Source organism: Macrobrachium rosenbergii, chromosome 53 (genome assembly GCF_040412425.1).
Source record: "Macrobrachium rosenbergii isolate ZJJX-2024 chromosome 53, ASM4041242v1, whole genome shotgun sequence".
Lineage (NCBI taxonomy): Eukaryota > Metazoa > Arthropoda > Malacostraca > Decapoda > Palaemonidae > Macrobrachium > Macrobrachium rosenbergii.
In genome coordinates, this window is record NC_089793.1 from 42,701,952 (window position 1) to 42,729,569 (window position 27,618).

Genomic DNA, 27,618 nt, shown 5'->3' on the forward strand with positions numbered 1-27,618 from the left:
GTCATATGGATTTTTGTTCCAGTTTCTTTTAACAAAGGATTCATCTCTTTTAATGTATTTAGCTATCCAGGAACGTGAAATGAAGGATGCGCCAGCATCCCTGAAGGTTACAGCCTGGATTTGGTCAATCCATCTGATTTCCTCCGAGTCGTTAGCCATGGCTGTATCTAACTCCGTCACTCAGTCTGAAAATACAAGAAATGTAAAATGAAAAATAGCTTAATAGAAACTTAAAATAATGTACTGGTAGGTAGGCTATAGTAGAAAACTTCATAACTTTCCATTTGTTCTGTGGAGGGGGGCCTCTAATTTCGAAACACCCGTTATATATTAAACTGAAAATGGCACAAAACCCTACTGTTGTATAAGAATTATATAAATATATATACTGAACTGAAAATAGGAAGCTGATTCGTGTGGTTTTCTGTCTCTCAAAAATTTATAATTACTAAGTCATTTAATTTCTTTATTTAACTCTATCCATCTCTATTATTACATATATATTATATATATATATATTTACATATATATATACATTATATATATATATATATATATATATTATATATATATATATATATATATATATATATATATATATATATATATATATATAGAAACTAAAACTGTATTATATATATATATATGCATACACACATTATATATATATATATATATATATATATATATATATATATATATATATATGTATATGTATATGTATATGTATATGTATATATGTAATATGTATAATGATAAACTGCAAATAGCTCATCCAAATCGAATTCATTTTGCCTCAGGAATAATTTACATTTCCCTAATCGGCATTAGAATTCTTGCCTTATAGGGTTGGTATTAGGTAACATTAAATTGATACATACAGCCAGCTTGTGGAGTCCACTTATATTAGTGCAAATTATTCTTAAAATAACATTAATTCGATATTAATGGTATTTGAATCGGCTTACTATCACTGTACGCCCTTTAGCCTGATTTTGGATGGCCTCAGAAGGCGTTAGCTTTCCGTCTTAACATATATTTAAGGATAAGGTTTCCTTTCCCCCCCTCCCCCACTCCACCCAGGTTCTCTTTTTCTTCATGGTTGCGACAGCCGCAGTCGACAGTAAATGTTTTACATCGGCACATTATCTCGTAGAGAAACAGTGAGAAAAAATTTTTAACGTTAAAAAAAAAAAGCTTCTTCGAAACAGATATTGCCGGGCACAGTATGTAATCCTTCGAAGACAGGCTTCTACGTATTTACTTTTAGGTAAATCTTAAACAGTGAAAGTTTGTAGTGGTTCGTTTTGCGAAATCTGCTCTCTGCTTGAATAAGAATCGCTTCATATCAGAACGGCTCGTATCCAGAAATCATACGACGGTTCGTTGTATGCGATCGTCATGGTGTTGCCGTATCCAGAAACCACACGATCATACGCGCAGGCACTGCATTTAACAATGTAATTTTGGAACCATGGTGAAGGAGGCGTCGCATGGTACCCCCTTGCGATGGCAGAAGATTGAAAGAATGTAAATTTCAACTCTGCATCAAAATACGTTTGCCAAAGTGATTTATCTACAATGTCTATCGAAAATATGAAACAATTTGTGGTAAAAAGACCTGAATAACAGCACAACAAAGGTCTTGAAAAGAATACTTTTAAGAAGTCTTTACCTGCCGACGACGGATGAATTCGAGCTCATCGTAACAAAAACAACCACAGTCAGGCATCTCTGTTGGAATTCTTTTCCTTCAAAATAGGCTTCGTTGACGTGTTTAGAGTTTCCTTTTCAATACAAAATTGCGTATTTAATTGGTAAACATCTAGAAATCTTAATGTGTTGGTGTTATATTGCCCAACAAAGTTGAAATCAGTACAGCCACTGAAGCTCACAGGGAGACTACTAGGTGATGCAAGCGTGAAATTCCATGTAGGAGGCTGTTTATAATAAGGAAATTGAAATTGCGGTGTGTAAATTACTAGGCTAGTTGTGTGTAAAGAAAGTGAGATTGCCCAAGCTCTTTTAAGAGAAGTATGAAGCTAATTGCCTATGCAGGCTACTCATATGGATTGCCAGTTTGGCTTTCCATAGGCGTGTGTGAATTGCCAAATACAAGCCAAATTCCTGATGCATGAGCAGGCTGTATATATAAAATTCTAGTTTAGTTACGTGAGAGAAGCACTTTTGTCTCTCCTGCACTGATATATTTATTGCTGGAATTTTTCAGTATTTCCTTTAGGGGCTAACAGCTGATACTAACTCCAACTTAGAAGTTAAAGATACTCTTAGTTTTACAGCCAGTAGAATCCTGTCTTTCCTAGGACCTGGGGCTTCACCCCTGAACCCCTCCTGACTTAAATTGATGCATCCGTACGTAAATAGAATTTTACCAATTGCCATTCCTTCGCCCAGTGATATAAAAATGTTATATGAGGATACGGCATGATTCATTTTTGCAGAGAGCTATGTTGTTTAGGTGATGTAATTTTAGTATAAACATACTTGAGAACGCTGTACAAACAACCCACATGGAGATGTTAATATTTTTTTATTTTTCATAAAGCTAATTTGGAGGATGTGGGAATGCATTTTCTTGACAGGCTAATTTAGAATTCTTTATTGTTTTTGGGAGGGCCACAGGTAGATCATGGGCTTAGGGTTTCATTACTCCTGACTCAAGTATTTTCCACCTCAAGACAGCACAGAGCCCAGAATCGGGCATGTATAGAGGCTTTTTTGTTGGGAGACAGTGGTTATCCATTCATTCTTACATAATGACACCATTTCTTGCTCCTATTTTTAAAACAAAAGACGTTATAATGCTGCTGCACACCAAAACCTGTAATCTTATAGAACGTGCCAGGATCACTTAAAAAAAGTTTTGCAGTTATCAATACCAGTTAGAATAAAGTTGAATAACACTAAGAACATAATAATTGTTCATGCAGTCCTTCATTTTGTATAACAAAAGAATACCTTTACAGGATGAAGAAAAATCTTGAATTGGATGATGCTTTTGAACCTGATGTGTATCATTGAAAGACTGACAATATCCAAGAAGATCATCTAGGCCCCATTGTTGGCAGTTTTTTTTATAGTTGAGATTATGTATTTGTTTTGTGTTAATTAGGTTTCAATATTTTTCCAAATTTGTACATCCCAAAATGTACCTAGGATGATATTGCAGCTGTTTGCTTACAGTGCAAAAAGGAACCCTCAGTTCTGATGATTTTACTTAATAACAATAAATCTATAATCTTATCACTTACAACCATTTAAGAACTCTTTAAATATTGACTGGATGCAGTGACAACACATTAAACCAAGAATGGTTTTGTCCAGAGCTACTAGCAGCTGCATGTGCATGGTAAATTGTACCTGATACCAAGAAAATGAAAATACACTTCTTATTGACTTAATGAAATATGAAAATATAACTTATGTTTGCCTTTAAAAAAAAGGAACACTAATGGATTTATTTTATTTATTTATTTTTGGTTCATCCTGAAAAAAATATTCAATGGCAAAAAAGCAATCTAGGGTTAAAAAGAGGTAATTCATTCTAGATTAGTAGAATTGACTGAAAGGAGAAGGATAAATATTTTACATAAGAAAAGATTTATTCAGGAACTCTTACCATAGTTGTCAATCTGACACCTTGAGAAAGACATGACTGTTGTACTTAAAAGATGAAAAATGGTGATAAAAAAATTTGAATACAACTGTACTCCAGGTCAAATCAGAACACCATTATTTAGAACTTTACTTATGATGTCTAATACAAATTATTCAGAAACACTAGTTTAAGAATTATATCATAACGGGGCTGCCAACGCAAGAGCCAGTGTCTACAGAAGGCGAGGGCAATCTTTGTAACTTGATCTTGATTGTATTGTAGAGGTAGCATCATTAGATGAAACACCACTCTGGTTGTGTTGAGGTTAAAGGCAGTGGCCCCATAATACCTGAAAATAATAAGTAAATAAATAAATAATTGATCTACTACACCTTAGATGTAAATCCCTTCTGCACACACACACATATATATATATATATATATATATATATATATATATATATATATATATATATATATATATATATATATACATGTATGTATATATATACATACATATATATATATATATATATATATATATATATATATATATATATATGTATATGAATTTTTATATATACATACTATAAATTATATATATATATATATATTATATATATATATATATATATATATATATATATATATATATATATATATATATATACTCTATATATATATATATATATATATATATATATATAATGAAAAATTACTAAAATTACTTGTGTTGAATTAGATACTTTTAAATATATCTTCAGCATAACAGGCTGAAATATGTGCAAACACGAAAGATGCTAAGCTCAAAATCTTTTGGGCACTAAATAGTAGCTATTTAAGAGGCCTACCCGTGATTTTAAAAAGCTTTACTGAAATCTGGCAAATCAGCATATTCACATGTCCTTCCAACTGCGTTTCACACTTGAACTGAGTATTCCAAGTGCTGGAACCTTTAGGTCACACAGCATTAAATGTTATCTTAAACCCAGCCATCAATAATAAAAACATAACCATTTTGCATTCCCCAAAAGGCATTACAAAACTTTCCTGACAGGAAGAGTGTAATGGCCATCAAAAAGTTGAAGGTTCACTAGTTTATATATTTCATTCTTGAAAACATCAGAGCACTTACTTATTCTAACATCATGTATGGGCTCTTCTGTTTCATCAACTGGATGAAATGTTTCAATCCCATCTTGTCCATGGTTAATTCTTTCTGTCATCAGTGATGCAGCTGTGACAAACTCTTCAGAAGACTTTCGAAGAAATGGTGGAGGACCACCACCAGTTCTACATAAATTCTTCTTGATGGCAGCATCTTCCTGCTTCACTTAGTAAATAAAAAAATAGAATAAAAATATGTTTCCTCATTGGCTTTTCTAATTTATTCTAACGACTGTGACTTTAAAAACGGATTGCAATGAAATTTCAAAATATAACAAAACCTACCGTCCCGTGTACTTTTCTTCCACCTCCAGAATAATATGTTAAAACATCTATCGCATGATTGAATTCATAAGAAATGTCATTTGAGCATTTACACAAATATTAATGAGCACTTAAGAAAAAAGGTGAGCTTTGTGTGGCTGGAAAAGTGAGCTGCACATTATAAAGCATAATAATACCACCTAAGCTAATATAGTCTAGCCTAAGCAGTTAACATACCTGCCACAATCTATCGTAGCCTTGCATACTGGCAGGCATTATGCAGGCTTCAGACATGCCAGCCTACGTGTGAACTCAACTTAAAAAAAAAGAAGGCCAGCCTATTTCAGGTGTTATCCTACTCTAAATCATTTGACCACCTGCAGACAACAGCCAAGATCTCAAAATGTCAGCCTAACTTTATTAAAACAATCACTTAGCCCAGTTTGCAAGCAGGTATCACACTTTAAAACAGTTTTATAATCTGGAAAACCTCGTATAACCATAAGAAAAATAGCCAAAGTTTTACATCACTTTTAAAGTACTAATAAACTGGCTGTAAGCTAATGAATGTTTAGTTTACTTGCAAATCTACCCATTAACAATACGATAATACTACTGTGTGCTCCAGCCCTTCTATCCACCATGAAAAATAAATTATAAGACCCTCCACAAAGCTATTCTGAACCTAAATTAGAATATTACCCACATTTCCTGATAAAAGACATTAATAATTGAAAATTCACATCAAATTATACAAACCTAATGCCTGATACACCAACTGCTTTTGTAATAAGCTGGACATTACTAACCTAACCTCTCCTAGAGCACCCATGCTTATTTAGCTGGGGCTATGCCCCCTCAGACCCCCTATGATTTGTTAGCCTAACCTTACTTAACCTGTTCTAATATGCTCCATTCTATTTATTTGAAGATTAATATATTTTATATAATATAATAGCTTTAGATGATAAACTGGTGTTCCTTGGATAAGCTTTAGGCTAGGCTAGCCTGATGTGATTATTATTAACAATTTAACAGGCAGCACAAGCCTAGGCCTTCCATAGCCTAAGTTTCTTTTAACCTAACTGGTAGCTTACACACATTTTGCCACAGCAGCCTAAAGTTGCCCTGACTACAATTACAAATCAAAAATGCTTTCTTACCTGGTGGTTTACATGGTCGAAACAGCGTTTGACTGCATCGATGAACGAGGAGGTTGGTCAGATACATGGCGTTAAAATTGAGTGTTACATCTTCCCCAACGCCTCACGCTTTTTTCCAAAGTTCTTTTCCTGTAGATCGGTCGGTGATCACATTCTCATGCTCCTTTATTAAATTAAGAAGCATTAAAACGCTGAGAATCAGCTGTTGTGGGTGCACGCTCCATATTCCTGTTCAGTGTAGTTGCGTATTTCGACTCTTGTTTACATTTCATGGAACAGGATAGCAATATCAATTAAAAAATATACTACAGATGCATCTTTTCAATAAATAAATAGCATATAAGGACATTTTAATCAATATCACTGTAATAAAACAAATTGTTTATGATACTGATACAGCCCCGTAATCATCGATTCCAGTACTTCATTCCGGTAACCGCATATGTTGGTAAGCCTGCTTAACCAGCGATACATGCGTGATGGGTGCGAGCGCTGTCGTACGATTTCTGGATACCACGATAGTTCTTCGTTTGGGACCAACCGCGATCGCCTTCTGTATTGACAAATGCGATCGCATGGTTTCTGACACCTAGTCTCACTGACTCGTCTAAACCTTGGCCTCTTTCAGTCTGAGAGCGAATGATTTTGTGGGGAAGTTGTGGTAGTAATAGAAGTTGAGTGATGAAGTAGTGGCAGTAATAGAGGGATGAGGAGAGATGGGAGAGCAGAAGGAAAAGGAAGATCTGTGGGGCTGGAGAATATTGGGAAGAAATTGAGAGCTGAGAGAAGGCGAAGTGAGGACGGTCATGGAGGGCAAGAAGTTACGAAAGTGGATCGTTGAAATTGGGTCAAATACAAATGGTAACCCCTACTTCGTAATAATAATAATAATAATAATAATAATAATAATATTATTATTATTATTATTATTATTATTATTATTATTAGGTAATGAGACCTTCACCGAGGGCAGTAGCGTTGAAAATGGCAGGTGTTTCCACAGCATTTAATTTGTATAGTCTTTTCTCTATTCATCTTACAATCTTCTTTGCATTAGCGTGTAGCTGGTATAACAAGTTTCCTAAGGACTGTAAAGATTTCCTGTTGTCTTGGTTTTATTTCCTTTTACGTTTCAACACGCTTTCTGGTGGCCATCTGAGAGTTACAGATATTGAATAAATTGTCATCTTCTGAGAGTTACAGAAATAGAATAAATTGACATGCACGTGAATTTATTCAATTTCTGTAACTCTCAGTAGTTGGCAGTTTATTCAGTTTCTGTAACTCTCAGAAGATGGCAGTTTATTCAGTTTCTGTAACTCTCAGAAGATGGCAGTTTATTCAATTTCTGTAACTCAGAAGATGGCCACCAGAGCGCGTGTTGAAGCGTAAGAGTAAATAAAACTAAGACAACAGAAAATCTTTACAGTCCTTAGGAAACTTTATATACCAGCTACACGCTGATACAAAGAAGATTGTAAGACGATAGAGAAAGCTCTACACAAATCAAATGCCGTGGAAGCAGTTATTATTATTATTATTATTATTATTATTATTATTATTATTATTATTATTATTATTATTATTATTATTATTATTGTTGTTGCAGTCGTTGTAGAGCAGCAATGATGATGATAAATGCCCCTCAAAGATGAAAACTCACTGAACCAATAATGAAATTAATCAATTGCGGCCTCGAATATCATTTGCAGGTAGCCTATCTGTATCACTCGTCGTTTGACGTCATAAAATTTACTGATCTTTTGCCCTTCTTTCAAAACTGAAGTTGCAAAAATGTCCCAGGTGGTTAGCTTTGTTATTGAAGATAACTTCAGTTATGGCCACAGAATTCGGATTTAACTCTTTTGAATGACTGCACTTGTTACTTCATATCTCTCTTAGAATACTGATTAGTTTACAGAAATTGTACTCTTACCACCCGTTTCAGTAACAAGTGTTTTTTGTACATTAGGTTTTCAGTATAGTATTGTCGGAACTTTAAAGTTGTCACTATGTTGTTGGCATACACTGGCTACTTCTACACCGGAAGTTGAGTGCGCTTTAGCTCCAATGCATGTTTTCCTTTGGCAAAGCATATCCGACACTGTATCAGAGCTTTACGAAATATATTGTCTGAGGTTTATAGGTGCATCAGTTACATATGTTATGGGGTGGTGATATATATGTTTACATACACACACATATATATTTACAAATTTTGCATATATATATGTATATATGTGTATATATAATTATATATATATATATATTCATATACTATATATGTATATATTTATATTGTATATGAATATATATGTATATATTTAATATACTGTATATATACGTGTATATGTATATATACTGTATATAAATATATACATATATGTTCATATACTGTAATGTGTGTGTATATATATATATATATATATATATATTATATATATATATATATATATATATATATATTTATTTATTGTATAGAATATATTTGTATATATATTATATATACAAATATATTTTTATTATATATACATGTATATATATACATATATATATATATATATATATATATATATATATATATATATATATATATAGAGAAGACAGTTATATTTAGGAAATGAAAGGAAATGGTTAGTTAATATGTATGAGAGAAAGAATTAAGATTATAGCAACATTTATTACATATTGACAATACTAAAAATGGTTACATGCACAAAAATGGGAAACGTTGTAGGAAATACTAAATGCGTGGACCTGGACTTCAACCAGGTTGTGGGCTAGAATAAGCTTAAGTAGATCTCGACTTTATACATACATACATACATATATATATATATATATATATATATATATATATATATATATATATATATAGTCATATATGTAAATAATTTGTGTATACATGTGTGTATGTTTATGTGTATAATATATGTATAAGGATCATCACAAATATAATCTGTTTTATCGCTTTCCTTTTAAAGTAAACAGTAGGGTGATTATAACTTGTGATTTGAAAAGTAACATGAACGACAGTTCCAAACAGAGGCCAAAATCCCTTCTTAGGAAGTTTCAGTAATATCTCTCTTTAGCTAAAAAAATCTTTGCATCTATTATACCCCTACTCTTTAAAAACGTATCCAAGTCGTGCCTTGTATCACTGGGACCTTTAAAAAAAAAAAGGATAAAAAATAAAAAGTGGTCAGAGGCGTATCCAATTCTAGCCTTGCATCACGGGGACTTTTGTCGGATAATGCGCCGTTTTCAGACCCGTGATTATAAAAGAAAAAAGATAATAAGCAAACGCCGGACCCCATTACAGAAGACAATGATTATCCATTCATTAGATGCGTTACAAGGCGTTCTCTGATAAGACAGACTTCTGTCAGGGGTGCTAAGGCCTTTGTCGGCAAGCGTTGCGATACTTTCTTCTCCAGTCCCTCTCCTCTTCCCCCTTTTCTTCTCTTCCTTTTCCCGCCAGGTCTGACATCATTTTATGGGAAGACCTGACATCATTTTATGGGAAGACTTCGGCAGTTCGTGTTTTCGTAGCAATTTTATATCTAACTTATTTAATCTTATTTTTGTCATCTCTCATTAACCGATTCGTTCATTTGCTTATTTATTTATTTACTTATAGCTTATTTACCAGTTTCGGAGAATTTGATGAGGCCATTCTTTTTCATTACATATCACTCTTATGACAACATTTTTATCACTTATGTGTAAAGATATGAAGAGTTGTCATGATCATGTAAACAGCTTTTGCCGATAATGGATTATTTTCGCACGTTATGACTACAAGATTGGCTTCGAAGTTTCAGAGACATCTTTCATGCAGGTACTAACCACTAAGTATAGAGTCATATGATAAACATAGGTGACCCTACAAGAAAAGTGCATAAAATTTTCCAAATTTTGATTACAGTATTATATTTGACGAGCCACTTTTCAAGAGATTTTAAAAGGTGCATGATACATTTAAATCCAAGTGTGTCATAAATAATAACGGAGATGTTTTCGGAATTTTAAACGAAGTAAATTGAAATAAAAACATAGTGTCAGCTGCAATCATGACGGCACCATCCCACAGATATTGCGTGGAGGTCATGAACTCGAGTATGAACCAGACGCTGAATTCTCTTCCTTTCTATGCATTTTCTGAATAGTTTAACCTGTCTTTTATTTGATCTTATATTATAGGTGGGTTAGATTACTTTAGCTCGTAAGAAGAGATTTAAGAGACGCCCATCACCACTAATTCTTTGTAGTGGTAGAGCTTATCCGAGCAGTCATAGCCTACTCGTTTCAGTTATGAGAGAGAGAGAGAGAGAGAGAGAGAGAGAGAGAGAGAGAGAGAGAGAGAGATAGAGAGTTTTCCCATACTTTGTATATATATATATATATTATAAACTGTATTAAAAAATATATATATATATATATATATATATGTGTATATATATATATATATATATATATATATATATATATATATATATATATATATATATATATATATATATAAATGTGATGTATATTCTTTTGGCATACGCGCCACTGCGATTAATTTCAAATTCGACGTTTATGAATTAGAGAGGTAACAAAATTGTTTATTAATTATTCAAGACTAAAAATTTAGTCTTGAAGGAAAAGCTTGTCATGCAGAAATGTTTGCTTGAATGTGAGTTTCCTTTTCTTTAGGTAATGACTCATTAATTTTTTTGCCCATCTTGTCTGGTGCGGAGATTAGCAAAATCTCTCTCTCTCTCTCTCTCTCTCTCTCTCTCTCTGTCATTTCCTCGATGTACATTGCTTTGTCCCAGTGGAGCTAAATTAATGGATTCTGTTTACATAAGAGACCTCCTGTAGACTGCACTTAACATGTGGTTGTAACATTCTGTTCTGTGTTCAACTGGTACTTACTGTTATTATAGAGAGGGAGAAACGGGGGAGAGAGAGAGAGAGAGAGAGACCTGATTGCTTTTTACCTTCAGAACTGAATTCTACAAGAGGAAGAGAGAGGTAAAAAAAGAGTACGAAACAAAAGAATGTCTGAGATTTTCTTTAGACCGTTGTTAACGTTGATCGATTTATGCAGTATTAAGCTGGCGTTGTGAAAACAGTGGTTATTCATTTGGATCACAGTTTCTTAAATATTCGTATGTTTATGAAGGATATCTTGCCATATGAAAGTCAACGGTTTCTCTGCTTGGTCATGTTATTCATTTTGCTATTATATCTCGAAAATCGATTTTTTTTTATAGATTATCTACATGCTACCGAATAAATTTATATTCTGGTCTCAACTTTATGAGAGACTTTTCTGGGAGCTAAATATTGTCATGTCTACTTTAAGCCCCGAGTAATGTTTAGGACCTCTTCCTGGTCTGAGATTTTGTGAAACGCTATTCTTGGCCTCAGATTTTTTGCGAAACTAAACTGCGTCAGGGAGATACCTCAGCTGTTGGAAGCAAACATCAATGGACCTGAAATGAATCCACACTTCCTTTACCGGCAAACCCGGATTTTAGCCAAATCACCTCCGACCCCGAAGACCCAAAGGTTGTTGGTTAGGAAAGGTGTGAAACACCCGGGCCACGAAATTAGAAGCCTACTGTACCAGGAGGCTGGAAACTAACTGTGCCCATGAGGTTCAAATCTTTTGTACCTAGAAAGGATTTTCAAGTTCACTGCTCCGAAAATTCAAAGCAGAGTCAAAACGTACTGCGCCAGGCAGGTCTAAGACCCAAAGTACCCCGAGGGTAGGAAACCAATCGTACCCACTGTACCCAGGATCTTCACAATTCATTTTGATCCGGATATTCAAAATTTGCCGTGGCCAGAAGTTTCGAAACACACTAAGAATTGTGAAAACTGCTGTTGAAAGGATGTTTAAGATTCACTGTGCCAAGAAGGTTCAATATCCACTGTACCGATGGGATTCCAAACGTCCTCTTGTTACACCTTTCAAACCCTCTTACTGTCAATTTCCCTCTGAATGATTTCACAAGTCCCAGCACTTGGCCTTTGTCCTAAATCCAATATTTCATTCTGTTCAGTACATTCGTGACCCACTGTACCCAGGAAGCTTAGGACCCAACACACCACGGTCAAGAACTGTTGTACTTCGCGGTTCGAGACCCGCTTCACGCAGGAGATTCGGTGCCCACTTTACCAGGGTGTTGGAAATCCACTGTGACCAGGATGTTCGAATTCCCAATATTCAGAATGTTCGTGGCCCACTGTACCCAGGACTATGCATAAGAATTACGAGACCGTCTGTACCCAAGAGGTTCATATTTTGTAAGATGTAAGAAGACTTGCAATTTAAACTGTCCGTCTCTGGTGCGAGGACATCAGTGTCTACATTAACTTTAATCTCGCATTATCAAGTTCAATGTCATGAAAGAAACACTAATGCTGCATCATTAGCCTCATCTTTTTATTTCTCCTTTTGGTAGTTTTTAGTACCCACGCAGCTGTCATGCTTCTCTTAAAACGGTGATTATCACATTACCAGATGTATTTTCATTATTCCTTGGTTTGTAGCGGCCGTTAAAATACTTGATTTGTCTTATTTGTATGGCAATTTCCCCCATCCATTTAACACAAGGCGTAGGTTTTAATAAGCAGTGAAGATGATGTTTGAAATGTTAAATATGTATAACGTAAGTCTGACGATGTGTAAGGATTCTCTCTCTCTCTCTCTCTCTCTCTCTCTCTCTCTCTCTCTCTCTCTCTCTCTGAGTTAGGAAATGATTAAAACAAATTTGCAAGACCGACAGAGAACATGTCATGTTTCGTTAAGAAAAGCTAAAGTGATTGGAATTAATACCTGTATTTATCGTATGTAAGAAATTTTAAAAACTCAGTTATTACAAAACACAAATTTTCACTTATTTCGAGGCACAAAAACGTCACTGCTATTCGAACACTTTACACTCAATTAAACACGCAACTTCACACATCCAAAACATCCTTATTTCAAAACAAGACTGCATGTGCAGTCAATAGTTTTCAGGCCTGCTCGAAGACGCAGACTCCCCACTTGCGCTTAATTCCTGTCGAAAACTTTCGAGAGGTTACCTGACCAAAAGATCAAAAGAATTGTGCAATTGAACTCATCACGAATCATATAATATGCTGTACATAATGACGCCAGTGTATTGACTCTCCTATTTACCAACTTACCATATGAAACACACTGCCAAATATTTTAGAAAAGGTGGGGGTTAGAGCTAGAAAAAAACATTTCATATGGAGCAAGCTCAGAAAGCCATAAACTTGCTAAGCAAATTTCCGCACATCATTTAAGAATTGCGTCAGAAAACTTGAATCAACGGTGCTTTAAAGTCTTGTAGCAGCCTTTCTTCTTAAGCTTGCGAGCCTCAACCTCCATAAAACAGCAACCCCGAAGGCGCCCTATAAAAGCTCATTAATATCTATCAGTTACGAAGGCGAGCTCTATCTATCACGCAAGGATGTAGCAAGAACTTTAATTACTCTATGACGAGGCGAGCCAGTCATTAATTAAGCGATAATTAAGAGACCCTGAAACGACGCCAAGTCACCCTTAAATGCTCTCACAGCCTCCTCCTCCTCCTCCTCCTCCTCTTCCTCCTCCTCCTGCCTGCCGCCACTCACACCCCAAACTTCGCAGTTACTTCTCCCAGCCATCACCCCCCCCTCTCTCTCTCTCTCTCTCTCTCTCTCTCTCTCTCTCTCTTTCTTTCTTTTCGAGCAAACCACCTCTTCAGAGAGTTAATTTGCGAATCGTCCCATATCTCAAAATCCTCCATTTTATCTTTATTTTTTTTCTCTTATCATTAACAGCGGAAAGTGGATTAGTTCAATGTCTTTAGGGGAGAAAATAAACGGTAAGGTGTACAGAAATTTGGAAGATGATAAGATCATGTTTTGGTTTGACACTAAGGAGGAAGAAGGGTAGGGGTGAGGGAGTAAAGGGGGTGATCTAACCTCCTTGGGAGAGCGAGAGACGGGTACATCTTTCCGCAACATCGTCAGAATTTAATCCATATTCGAGATATGGAGTTCATTCTGCCAATCATTTGCCGATCTTCTCTTTTTTGTGTCCTTGGAGGGTTGTGATATTATGGTCTCCTGGGGAATGGGTTTACTGAGAGATGTTTTGGGAGGGGAATGGGGCGGGGGCCTAAATAAAAGACAGCTTCCGGACCTTCTTCGATGAGATACAACGAACGACCGCTTTAATCCCACCACCTTCATTTAACCCAAGGCAAACGCATCGGCGAGGGGAGATCGATATTGTAAATCAATCAAGGATTGCAGACGATGATGATGATAACCAAGTATTTCACCCAGTGATGCGATTTGGAATCCAGCTGAGGATCCAGCAACAACGTCAGTACCATTAGTACCTTATGATTTGATATCAGCGTCTCCAGATCTGAGCCTTTTCACTTAGGCCAATGAGACAACACACTGGATTGATGACATGGAGAGTTGGCGCGCTGGTGGAGGAGTATACGAGAGACGGGTGATGGGTGGGTTTTGGTGGATGAGGGACGTCTAGATGATATCAAAGAGTCGTTATCTTGAGGCATCAGTACATGATAAATAGCTCGCCACCACCAGCTTGTCGTTAATGAGACGTAAATGGGCCGGTTGCGAAGCGCTTGCCTAATCAGCCCGCGAGGAACTAGGCCGATGGAATTCAATTAATAGACTCTCTCTATCTCCCACCCACCACCTCCCTCTTTTTCCTGAATTACTTGATAAGCCAAAAGGTATTCGATCAACCTACTGGGTTTTGGTGATCGTTTAGTGTATGTGAATATATATACACATTTGCATTCTTCGCTTAGTGGTGCTGGCTCCAACAGAATCTAACCTTAGGATGTGGTTACTTGGTCCCACGTTCTCCTCTACCCAGCTTGGCGATCCACCACAGTCGACTAACGGTTTAGCACATAACTCTCAGAGTCAAGAGAGGCGTGATCTGACTTGGCATCGATGCTTAGAGCGCGTATGGGCACACACACACACACAACACATATATATATATATATATATATATATATATATATATGTGTGTGTGTGTGTGTACATGTGTGTGTGTGTATACACACACATACATACATACATTGCTAGAACCCTTCTATTTTTGGTATTTTTTAATATGAAGTACATTATTCTTTTATTTGTCTTCTGTGATGTACACGTTACTTACAAGTGTTTTAATACCATGGAAAGTGGCGGCCATATAAGATAAATGAAGCGGCAAGTTCCGACCTTACAGGCGATACGTACCGTGCTGATGCTCTAAGGCACCTTTAATCTGCGTCTCTATAGGAGGGCCAGTGGTAAGATATGCTGGCCTTGAGTTGGATGACAGCAAGTGTAAACGTTGTTATCGCACGCGGGGAAAAAAAAAATGATGTACACGTTAGCACATCACTCGTGGACGAACTCAGTAAGTCTTTGGAATTGAGCTGAAAACCTACTCCTTTTCCCCCCTTTTCCTCCCGTCTTTTATTTTATTTTCAGACTTCATTTAATTTCAGACTTTTATTTGGCCCTTGTCTCTTCCCTCTTTGATAAAATGGCTTTCATTCAGTGGGTTGATTGTCGTTGTGGTTACTGCAGTGCCAGATAACAAAAACAAATCGGTCAATTGAATGCTAGTGCTGACGACTTCCTCCAGGAAACATTAAACGAATGTAAAGCAGTTTATCAGCTCCTGTGATCGAGTAGTAGACAATGAGTAGTCTCCATCCCCAAAAGGTCTTGTACCCAGAATTCAGGCACTGTCACTGCTATCCTCTGAAAGGAGAGAGAGAGAGAGAGAGAGAGAGAGAGAGAGAGAGAGAGAGAGAGAGAGAGAGAGAGAGAGAAACATGGGCATTAGTGTCTCCTCTCATGAAAGACATCATTAAGAACACATTACTTGGAGACTGGTAAAACCAGTTTTATTGAAGCAGATTCTTGTTTCTTTATCTGATTATTATTTTTACTATTGATAAACCAAAAGAGAGGTCGGGTTGAGTATTGATTATGCTGTCACCATTGCTATGCTTTTAGAACTCCAAGCTTAAAATCCCCGAAAGTAAACGCTTAGAACCACATATGAACTTAGAACCTGGAAAACTTATGACCACCGGATGCTGATGCTTACTGCGTTTGTTGGTCTAGTCATTTAATAGCTCGTGCTTAATCTGCATTGCCTATTGCATTACAGCGAACAATTACACAGAACTGCATGCGCGCGCGCGCGCGCGTGTGTTTGTTGTGTGGGGAATTTCGGTGAACAGGTCAGTGATGAAATTTGGTTAAGGTTCTGTTTCTCATGCTTGGTACATGTAGCCGTTGATGCGAACTTCCTTTTAGTGTGTGCTTTTGTGTTTGCTTGAAAGGCTTCTGATAAAATAATAATTTTCGCGTATGCATTTGTTTGTCTTTAAATTATAACGTTATTATGAATTGCTCCTATTCACGTATGCTTTGCTTTTCTTTTGCTTGTTATAAGTGTAACTATTGCTTTATTGTTCGTTTTTGTGTGTACATTTGCTTAAAGCACATGTTACTTAAATTGTCATTTTCATGTGTATAAAATCTTTACAATGTGTTCATATGGATGTGTGAATGTTTGTATGAAATCATTTTTGTATGCCGTATGAAGTTGTTTTGTGCGTGTGTGTAATCTTCGTTTCTGTGTAACGTTTATGTATCATAGTATTACAAAAAATCCAATTAGACATGAGGTTTTTCGTGTATAAATGTATGTATTGTGTACATACATATACTTCTAGTAATAAAAACCAATATTTCCATCTCTGAAATATTTAACCATTTATTCGTGTACGTAAACCTTTTTTCTAGGGCACGGGCGACCTTTTCTGGTCATCCTTGCCATAAATCAATCAACACCGAAACACATAAACACTTAAAGGGGAATCAGACTCCAAATACAAGCAGACGACAGTGTTTAATTCTGGATGCTATTATCTTCTTTGTGTATTCTAATTCTTAGGTAAATTCCCGGTCCATATTTGAAGCTTTGTAAGAAAGATTTGCTGTATGAGTTTCTGTAATGGTTTATATATATATATATATATATATATATATATATATATATATATATATATATATATATATATATATATATATATATATATATTCCATACGATGTTATGGAAATTTGGTGCACAGGGAGTACGTCTACGGTTTAACAGAGCTTGATTGTCAGTGGCAGAGACCATTGTCTTGTATCTGTAGCCATGCCTAAGGAAAACAGCTTAATAAAAAAATTGCGTGTGCAATTTATGTTTGGAGCATGAATGCCTTCTATGTTATATACAAATGTTTATAAATAAATATGAATATATATATATATATATATATATATATATATATATATATATATAATGTGTATAATTTATATGGCTTATTCTGTATATAGGTACATATACAGTATATATGTATATACTGTATATACACTACACATATATATATATATATACGTGTGTTATTGTGTATAATTAAGAAATATGGTTTATTCATATATATATATATATATATATATATATATATATATATATATATATATATATATATATGTATGTGTGTATGTATGTTCTGATTTTGCCTTTGATAAGTACAGGGAGAGAGAGAGAGAGAATCCGTGTCTGCCTCACTTGCACAAATTGAGCTCAGTTGATTTGAGTGACAAATTCTTCAAAGCTGTGAGGTACCAACTTTGGTATGTGCCCCAAGACAATCGCTCGCTGTATTCCAGATGGAAACCTTTGCCATTTGCCTACAAAAGATTCCGTGAACGGAATGACTGTAGCTAACAATTGGGCTCTCATATACACTGCCCATTGAGATGAACAATGTCTGCATGCACACTGTGTAGATTGAACATTATTCTTTATATATATATATATGTATATATATATATATATATATATATATATATATATATATATATATATATATATATTATATGTATTATATATATATATATATATATATATATATATATATATATATATATATATTATATGTAATATATATATATATATATATATATATATATATATATATATATATATATATATATATATATATATTCATATACACATACACGTCTTCATATACTGTATGTGTGTGTATATATATGTATGTATATATATATATTATCCACACACATATATATACATATATATATTCCCATTTGGGAGCCTGTGCCACATAAAACTTTTTGTTTTTATATCACTGGCATAAGAGAAAAAATTTTTTTCGTCAGTGCAGTGCCATTTACTTCCCGTGTATTTTACCCATATTTTGAGATGTAAAATTACATAAGTACCTAGCATTCCTTCGTTTCCTTTTAAACTTTTACCTTTACCTGAACGCACATACACATATATCTGTATGTATTATAATATATATATATATATATATATATATATATATATATATATATATATATATATATATATATATTTAATTTGTCTTAATCCAAACGGTGTGCCTTTACTGACAAGTAGAAGTGTTCATCACGAGTTTGTTATGAAACAGTTACGTGAACAGTTTGAAAGTAAAGGGAAAAGGCGCAAATGGACTTTAAAAAAACTTATAATAAACTGAAAAAACTGAAAAACAGATGAAATATTTTGGGGAGGAGGGATGTCGAGGGTGTATGGTATCGAAGATAAGTTATTGAGCGTGATTAAGTGGGCGCGAAGTTTGTTAGAAGGTATGCATGATTGAGTGACAGGTTTGGTTTAAAATTGGGTCTGAGAGAAGTGTATGTTGTATTTCTAGAGGTGTTTGATATTTACAGTAAAAGGAAAGTCGATTTAAGAACAAAGTTCTGAGAAAGAAAAGTGAGCCGTGAATGAACAGAGGAATAGTTGATGTTTGCAGATGATACAGTGCTGTTCGAAGATAATGAAGAAAGACAGAAGAAACTATTAAAAGAGAATGAGAGTTTCTGCAAGAGTTGAAAGTTAAAAATGAATATGAACAAGAGTAAAGTTATGAGTGTTTATGAAAATCAGAAATATGAAGCATTTAATGTTAATAAAGACTGCAGAAGAATGAAAGTAGGTGATTTATATTGGCACTTGGGTGCGATTATAAAATGTGATGGTAGAATGAGAAAAGAGTGAGTCACAAAATAGGTGAAGAAAGAAATGAATTTGTGTGGGAAGATTGGTAGGAGACTGAGTATCTATGGAGGCCAAGGTGGGAATGCATGACAGGACTGCTAACCCAACTTATCTTTTTGGAGGTGAAGTGTGATGTTGAATGTGAATGAAAGCAATAAGGTTGAAACTGTTGAGATGAACTCTTGGCATAGCGCATGTGATATAAAACGACTTGAAAGGGAGAGAAGTATGAAGACACGCATAAATTGTAAAAAGGGTTGTGTAAATGAAAGACTTGATAAGAGTTTTGAAATGGTTTTGTCATGTTGAAAAGAATGGAGAACGAAAGGCTGGTGAAAAGTTTGTATTTTAAATGTAAATGAATGGGGAAGAGAGGAATTCCTAGAAAAGGTTGTGTAGATTGATTAGAATAAGTACTAAAAAGTAGAAGCTTTATATCTTGAAAGTCAGTGTGCTTGCAATAAACTCATTCAAAACATAACAGTTGGTGTGTGTAATATATGTGTAATATATATATATATATATATATATATATATATATATATATATATATATATGCATACATACATACATGCACATATATACATACACATATACATTCAGACCATGTTTTTAATTTTTCGTATCTCTTATTTATGGTCCATATTAATGGCAAATTCAGCTCCAAAGCGTCCAGCTGTCAGTATTTTTTTCGTTAATAGGCCACCATCATATGATAGCCTCTTCCTCAGTCCTCCACATTCTTCTCCTCCACCTTCTCCTCCTTGCTTCACCTTCTCCTCCTCCTCCTCCTCCTCCTTGTAGTTACGGCTCATCAAGAATTCATCTTGTGTTATATCGTGGAGTATGTCAGGTGAATATGGCCATTCATAATTTCGAAAGCCTCTCGCGCTTATAAATCTTCTCTGGCTCTTTGAGATATATTAGTCGTGAACTATCCCCTTCATATTTATATCCGGACGATCTTCTCTATATTTATATCCGAGTTCGGTTACGGAGGTGGTCGCCTCCTGTAAGGCATTAAGCTGCTATAATTGACTAACTTCTCTGTCTATGCGATATCGGTGTTATGTTCTGGAGGTGAGTATGTGTTTTACGTGAGGGTAAATTTAACTTAGAACTGGATATTGGAATTGAAACAGTGGAATGTTTTCAGGGTAGACGACTACCTCTCTGATTTCAAGAAAGTTTTTGTTCTTAGATGCTGATTTTGAAATAATTTTGTTTACAGTGACTACTTTCCGATATATTTCTGGATATCCTTTCATCAAAATAGTGACTTGGAAATAAATTTCCGAAGACCTTCCAAGATGTAAGGGTGTTGCTCTTATTTTGATAAACGACTTTTCGATGCATTTTAGTTTAAGTAAATATACTACCGCTTGGTATTAATTCGTTAGGACCATTATACGCTTTGTCTTTGCTTAAGCTTTTCAAGATCTTATTTCCGTCATGTATATTCATATATTTTAATGTACGTAAAAACATTGCCCTACGGCAACAAACTCCATGTTTAGAGGTGCCGTCTTCCAGCCCAGGGCCAGCCTCTCTCACTACTGGCCCCTATTTTAGTATGCAGAACGAACCGTGGACAGAGCTTCGAGAGGGTTTGTAACGTTCTTTCCCCCGTATTTTCGAACTTAGTTTTAGCTTTCATTTTTCAGTATGTGCCATCATTTAAATTTCTATTTCTCCCTACGTCGTTCTTCTTGTATCTATTGATTGGTCATTTTCATTTTCTTGTTCGTAGAGGTCTTGTTTGTTATTCCTGTTCGACATTTGCGTAATACTGTCATTCTCCTTTTCTTACTCTCATGCTTTCTCATTTTGTCATTTATTTCTCATTCTACTTTTGTCTTTCTCCTTTACCTTTTGGAACTGTCAGTACTTGTTTTGCTTCTCATTTTCTCATATTTATTTTTTATCTTTCTGTTCCTCTCTTATTAACTAGTCATCATTATATTTTGTTATTCTTATTTTCATTTGTTTTGCTTTTTCTCCTTATTTGCATTTTGTCTTTCCAATAGTCTTGTTTTCTTTTCCCATGTTATGTAGACGTGCCGTTTCCACTGATGTCATTGCCCTTTCCACTCTCGTTTCTTTTAGTTCTCTCTCTCTCTCTCTCTCTCTCTCTCTCTCTCTCTCTCTCTCTCTCTCTCTCTCTCTCTGCATTCTATTTCTCATTTTATTTCTCCTCCTCCTTTCGGTGTCTCTACAAGTTCTTCACCTAAAAGGCCCCGCTGCGAAACGCTCTTCTTATCTCTTTTCTTCGCCTTCTTCTTCCCACAAATGCATTTGCCAAATGTTGAAGTCACTTGTGTCAGTGTTGAACCTTATAAACTCCTGTGACATCATGGCACAGTGACGTGGTTTGTCTGAGTCACTAACTCACTGCGGCTGTGTTGTCTGTGTGCCGAAGTGCGTTTGTTTGTGTATGGAGGAGTAACGTAACGTGTGTGTGTGTGTGGGAAGAGTAACGCTTTTATCTGTATTCCGGGTGTGGCTGAACACCTTGGTTTACACCTTGTGTGTTCGGGAGTGTGAGGGTGTTTGTGTGTTCGGGAGAATGACTGGTGTTTTCATTTGTGTGCACTGGAGTAACTTGTTTATGTTGTGTGGGGAAGGGCACTTTATGTTTATAGTAGAGCACATTTTGTGTTTTTGTGTTGTGTACTTTCATGTGTGTAGTAGAACAGCTTGAATGTGTTTTGTGTATGCGCGTGTGTGTGTATGTGGAAAAGTAGTGTGAACATTCGTTAGAATACAACGTTTATGTTTTTAAGTGTGGAAGTACAACTAGCATGTTTATATGCGGAAGCATAGCTTGTGTAGAAGAGCAACGTATGTGTGTTTGCATTATGTGGAAGAGCACTTTATGTACTTGTATATGGCTAATAGATGGCGGTGTGGTAGGGGAAGGGATGGAAGGGAGAATTGGCTATGTGGTTTAGAAGATTCTTGGAAGGTTTTTAAGGAAGGCTCTCGTAGTTAGAATGTCACATGGCGTCTCCTTAAAATTCGCCGCTTCAGTAACCGCGTATCTGATGTCCTCTGAGTGTTAAGAGGAGATTTTGTATTGCTGTGAGTGTGCGTGCGTTCATGCGAGCGTGGTGGGGCAAGAAGGGACTGGGTTGGGTGAGCCAGGGGTACTCCTTTGTTTGATCACCTTTGAGAGATGTTTCATTAGATCGTATTTCCATCGAGTTTGAGGGATGTTGTAGCTTTATGTGTGTTTTTGTGTGTGCGCGCGCAAGCTTGTGTTGTATAAAGGATGGGAACCGGAGGTGGTAGTTCTATAAGACTGTGAGATCAAGATGTATTGCTCAGTATTTAACTTCAGGATATTGTACCAGCTTCTTGGTGTGCGCATTCGTGTATGCTAGCGCAGCTGGTTTGCCGAGTTGTGTGGGAGATTTTGTGTTCGTGTGCTTGCACATGTGTGCTCTAGAGTAAATTGTCTAGAGATGTTGATAGCGTGAACAGAATCCCGCTAGGTAATTTCGAGTAGTTTTAAGGAGATAATGTAGTTGCAGATTCCGTGTGTATTTTGGGTTTGTGCACAAATGCAGTGGGGCTTTGGGGAAGGATGCTGAGGAGGTGTGTGTGTATGAATGCGCTTGCGTACGGACGTAAGGTCGTGGAATGGATGGTTTAGTGAGGTTGAGAAAAGCCCCGCTAGGTTGGCTTTACGCACTGGACCGTTTAGCCTGTATTCGATGCTTTTACAGTCTTAGATGATAGTATAGTTGTTCCTTTGTGAATTTGATTTCTGTGTGGGTAGTATTGGGTGGGGGTTGGCGCCAGAATAGTGTAGTGGGTAGGAGTGGGAGTTTAGAGTAAGATTGTGTTTGCATCATTTATCTATATGTTTGTATTTGTGTTGGGTGGTTTAAGGAGGTTGAAGTGGGAGACACAGAGGAATAAGAGGGATGGGGTAGGAGATTCTGGAAGTTGTAATGGGGATGAAGTGGGAGACCTAGAGAGACGAGGGCTGCTAGACAGTCGAGAAACGTCGCATCGTTAAGCGTTAATCCAACGTCGTCGGAGTTTTGAAGAGGAGACTATTAACTCGCTGTAGGACGGCGAATACATAGCGTGTGTCGCAGCGTCCTCCATCCATTAAGCATTACGGAGAATAGTCCGGATCGGCTGACGTGCATAGCAATGCGGGCTGATGCTGGGATGTCGAAGCAAGGCAGATGGTCTTCCTGTGGGATGATTGCTGGACATTATTGTGCTTGAGGTTTATCCACAAAGGGACTCGACAGTTTCTATAACGGGTGATTGATTGGTTGGCTCAAGAGTTTTTATAACGGGTGATTGGTTTGTTGGTTCAAGAGTTTCTATAACGGGTGATTGGTTGGTTGGTTCAAGAGTTTCTATAAAGGTTGATTGATTGGTTGGTTCAAGAATTTCTATAACGGGTGATTGACTGGTTGGTTCAAGAGTTTCTATAACAGGTGAATGACTGGTTGGTTCAAGAGTTTCTATAACGGGTGATTGGTTGGTTGGTTCAAGAGTTTCTATAACAGGTGAATGACTGGTTGGTTCAAGAGTTTCTATAACGGGTGATTGGTTGGTTGGTTCAAGAGTTTCTATAATGGGTGATTGGTTGGTTGGTTCAAGAGTTTTTATAACGGGTGATTGGTTGGTTGGTTCAAGAGTTTCTATGAAGGTTGATTGAGTGGTTCAAGAATTTCTATAACGGGTGATTGATTGGTTGGTTCAAGAGTTTCTATAATGGGTGATTGGTTGGTTGGTTCAAGAGTTTTTATAACGGGTGATTGGTTGGTTGGTTCAAGAGTTTCTATAACGGGTGATTGGTTGGTTGGTTCAAGAGTTTCTATAATGGGTGATTGGTTGGTTGGTTCAAGAGTTTCTATAAAGGTTGAGTGATTGGTTGGTTCAAGAATTTCTATAATGGGTGATTGGTTGGTTGGTTCAAGAGTTTCTATAACGGGTGATTGGTTCAAGAGTTTCTATAATGGGTGATTGGTTGGTTGGTTCAAGAGTTTTTATAACGGGTGATTGGTTGGTTGATTCAAGAGTTTTTAAAACGGGTGACTGGTTGGTTGGTTCAAGAGTTTCTATAAAGGTTGATTGACTGGTTCAAAAATTTCTATAACGGGTGATTGATTGGTTGGTTCAAGAGTTTCTACAATGGGTGATTGGGTGGTTGGTTCAAGAGTTTCTTTAACAGGTGATCGGTTGGTTGGTTCAAGAGTTTTTTTATAACGGGTGATTGGTTGGTTGGTCAAGTTTCTATAATGGGTGATTGGTTGGTTGGTTCAAGAGTTTCTATAGCGGATGATTAGGTGGTTAGTTCAAGAGTTTCTGTAACGGGTGACTGGTTGGTTGGTTCAAGAGTTTTTATAACGGGTGATTGGTTGGTTGGTTCAAGAGTTTTTATAACGGGTGATTGGTTGGTTGGTTCAAGAGTTTCTTTAACGGGTGATTGGTTGGTTGGCGTCACTGACGTGCTATGTTTATTTCACAATCTGGTTTTTATTCTGGGTGGTCTGCTTAAGTTGTCTATGAATCTCTGCACTTTTTTGTATAACAGTTTTTATTAATCTTTTCTTTCAGATACATTTCCTGTTGGAAATGAGCAGTCTCATTTTACAACATGTTTTCAGTAGATTTAGCATATTTTGGTTAGGTTCGTATTCGTTAGTTTTTTGTTTTTTTCTGGTATCTGCAGATATACAGTTTGTCTGTCGTTTCATAGATTTTGTTAATTTTCGTTACGGTGTCGTCCCGATTTTATTCAGTTTCCCTGTTATTCATAGTTTTTTGGTTTTCTGTTTAGTTTGCTAATTTTGTCCGATTTCCCATTTGTTTTAGCTAATTATTGTACTTTTTGTCTGATGCACTTGTTGGTTTGCTTGCTTTTTTCTGTTGGATTTTTTGTTTTTGTTCAGGTTTTTAGATAAATTCTTATTATGGTTTATGTTTTCCTGTTTAATTCTCATATTTTTTTTTAGTTTTCCTCTTTATATTACGATTTTCTGTCGGTATCCTGTTAAACTGGTTGATTTTGTTCTGTTTACTTTTGAATTGTGTGGTTTCGGGTGTTGTGTTGAGCTGATTGATTGAACTTGAGTGCCATTTAAACGCGATGAATTTACTCGACGACCGGCTAAATTCCGTGATTTCTTTTGGAGTGACATTTGATTTCGCTAATGTTGTTTGATTTTCCTGTTGAATTCGTTGATTTGCTCTGCTGTTCTGTTTTGTATTTCTGTTGAATTCGCTTATATTGTCAATCTAGCGAAGTCGTTGGGTTTCATCCAATTTCCGTGTTGAATTCTTCGTTTCCTACCCATTTTTTAAAAATAAATTCAAGCACTTCATTGTTCATTTACGTTGTTATTGCTCCCAGTTCTTCTGAACGTTGAGAGCGCCATGTCTCGTTTGAATACATTAGATTAAGAAGGGAACAGCTAGACCTTAAGAAAATATTTTTTCTTCTATCAGATTTGAACTTTTCCGGGTATAAAGGACTCTGGAATTTATGTGAACACCATTGTTATTATCATACCCACACCGTCAGAATATTATTATGAAATATAAGTTAGGGCTTAAACCAAATTACCTTCATTCTGCATTAATATGTAACGGCTAGTGATCATGAGAGATTCTGGCCCCGGGCTTCTCAACGGCAAATCTAAACGAGGAGTTTATTACCCGTAGATTATTGTCTATATATATATATATATATATATATATATATATATATATATACAGTATATATATATATATATATATATATATATATATATATATATATATATATATATATATATATATATTTATATATATATATATGTGTGTGTGTGTGTGTGTGTATACATATATATATGGATTAAAATTATTATTATTATTATTATTATTATTATTATTATTATTATTATTATTATTATTATTATTATTATTATTCAAAATTACACAAGTTTTGTTGGAAGCCCATTTGCCTGTTACTCGATGTGGTGAGCGGCAGCCTGCACACTGCTGAGGGCGGCGTTGCCATAAGGCAAAGGAACGGAAGTCTTTCATCCCTTTCACTGTGTCAACTGTGGAAGGATTCCACTCAGTACTATTGACGCCGATGTTCATAAGTTATTAAAAGGGACTGTGATGCTAGTATCGAGTTCTAAACACCATTGCCTTTTAGTTTTTGTGACTTAGAATATTTATGTATACATTTATTTGTGTTAATTTTTTTATTTTGTTTGTTACGGCCTCATCTGCATTTTTCTTTTCTTAATGTGCATTTTGTTTTTCGAAAGCTTTCGAAGTAATAATAATAATAATAATAATAATAATAATAATAATAATAATAATAATAATAATAATAATAATAATACCTATCAAAGGATAAAAACAAGACGATTAGAAGTCGGATTTCCCTCCCACTGGTTCTTTCCATACCAGTCTGATTAGGTCATCGAGGGCTACAGCCGTATGCAAATCATCGAGTGAGTTGCTGTCAGTGCCGCAATCGAGGAAGAGTTTGAGCTAAATGGAGGGGCAGAGAACGGGTCGCTAGGCTAACATGCCGCACGAGAGAGCGATTTAAGAGTGGCGGCAGTGTCAGGAGGTCGGGCGAACCGTTGATGTACATTGATGGTGCCTTTGACGTTGTTATTGCTGTTGATGTGGATGTTGCTCTTGATGTATTGGGGGGAAGGGTGGACGGAAGGGGTGGGATGTTACTCGGATGATTTGAACTTTCAACGATGATGTTGATAATGTCTTTTGTGATGTTTTTGTTGTTCCAAGAGATTAAGATGTTTTTGGAGAGAGAGAGAGAGAGAGAGAGAGAGAGAGAGAGAGAGAGAGAGAGAGAGAATTGCTTCTGTTGTTGTTGTTGTTCAGTGTTGGGAAGGAAAGGGGACTGGGATTGGGACGATCCCCGGATGCTGGTATTTAGATGAGATGAATCCAGCATGATGCTACCTGCTCTTCTTTCTGGTCGGTAGTGATTATTTTATCATTTCCATCCACCGCTGAAGGGTTTCGGGACGTTTGTAATTGATAGGACCGGTTCTCGGGTTATGTTTACCTCTCTCTCTCTCTCTCTCTCTCTCTCTCTCTAGCCGAGTTCGATATGCACTTTACTGGAATCCTGGTCATAATATAATAGTAATTATTAATTTACTAGCCCTTTCTTATCATAGGCAGTTGAGAAATATGCAAATTTTGTGTATTGGATTGTTGTTTGTTTTAGGTTCGTCTTAAAGTGTGT